Source organism: Alligator sinensis, unplaced genomic scaffold (genome assembly GCF_000455745.1).
Source record: "Alligator sinensis unplaced genomic scaffold, ASM45574v1 scaffold1290_1, whole genome shotgun sequence".
In the NCBI taxonomy this organism is placed as follows: domain Eukaryota; kingdom Metazoa; phylum Chordata; order Crocodylia; family Alligatoridae; genus Alligator; species Alligator sinensis.
Window position 1 is genome coordinate 152,021 of NW_005843103.1, and position 1,756 is coordinate 153,776.

The window sequence follows — 1,756 nt, forward strand, 5'->3', positions numbered from 1 at the left end:
CCCAGAGTACTTAGAAGGGAGTGCTCTGACATCAGAGCTGGTTGAGCTGCTTTCTACTCTTTGAAATCCTTCACTTACATTTAATGAAAAGTTTATCATTTCATCAAGGATGTCCATTAACTAGCAAATAAATAAAGATAGTCCTGTTATACCAGGCAGGGAGGGCATGGGCAGTGGTCCACTGTTCACATTTCTGTTGTGAATTAGGATGGTCTGGAGAGAGAGAATCTGCAGTAGAAAAGAACAGTAAACTCTGACTCAGCAAGCCCACCCTAAAATTTTGAACAGGGTGAGAGCAGATGGTGAGGTGCATCATCACATAAAACAACACATATTTGTCTCCAGATAAAAGTAAACTAGAAGCTTAGAAATAAGCTGGGGGCTTAGGGCTGCATTATTCAGTTTAAGATTGAAGCAAAAACAAATACAACTTCACTGGAATGAGTTAAAAACAACCTGCAGGGTTGTAAAGTAGGAGCTTCATTACCAAGACCAGTGCACAGACAGCAGAATTTTAGAACAAAGGCTAGCTTGATTAGTAAAACATCAAGGCCATTAAAAAAAGGAGAGAATGGTTAACACTTGTGGAATTTAGAAGGGATCAGGTAGGTGATAATGAGCCATGGAATCAAGCAACTCCCTCAGCACTGCCTGACTAGAAATGCTGCTGCTGCTGCCAGGCAGATGGTTTTAAACTTTGGGTGGAGCAGGAATCAAAAGGGGCACGATTTACTTTTTTTTAAGGAAGGAAATTAGCTTTCCTCAGGGTCCACGTCTTTCTTAATATTCACACACATGTGCATGCATATACACACGTGCTCTGTAAAATGTTGGATGTCCATGGCTCTTTGTAAACTGGGAGTTTAACAGGGTTGTAAGTGCTTCCTACTTCTTACCCCCACCTTCCATTTCCACCCCCTGCTTTTTCTCCCTCATTACTATAGGTCCAAAGCCTGATGTTCTCTCACTTTTACTGGAAGAGGCCTCTCTACGTCATGGCATCTGCCCTATTGTCCCATTGGATGGTAAGTACTGGGGTGGCTCAAGAGATTGGTGATGGAGTACAGCATCTTTCCTTTAAAGTCATCAACTGAATTTTGGCTGGGAGCTTCTTTCTCCTTGCACCTCCTCAGGAGATGAAAGCCATGATTGCAGCTTTGGTGCTACTCAAGTCAGGAGAGAGAGAATGGGCTCAGAGCATGCCCTTCTCTGCAACAGCCAGTGCCACTACCTGGCCAGGGAAAGAAGCACACAGCCATTACAGAGATAGCCATCCTGTCTGCTGTGCTTAGGAGTGCACAGAGATGCTCCCAACACCAGCCTGTGACTTGGATGCTGTCACTTCGGTGGTTTAAACAGAGTAGCCGGCCAATGTATTTGCAGCTCTCTTCACTTGCTTTCCATGTTGCTGTGTGGCTCCTGCCCCTGACAGGCCCTCTTGCTCTCATCAAAACTGATGGCAATGACTTGACGTGGTGCCAGATCAGGCCGTAAGTTGTTAGGAAAAAGAATTACTTCAGTCCTCTGCTGCACAGATGTGCACTTGTATCAATAAGTGAGGTATGTGTAGTGCTGACTTCACAGACCAGTCTCAGTCCTGTATGGTGTCTGCTGGGCGCAGCAGACAAGGGGAACCACAAAAGTTCCCTGATTCTGAAGGCAACTGAAGACCACTTTACCCTCAATCTAATTTAAAGCAGCTCTGGGTCAGCTCTGAAATATATCCTCAAGGGTCTGTCAGGCAGCTGGGGACTGG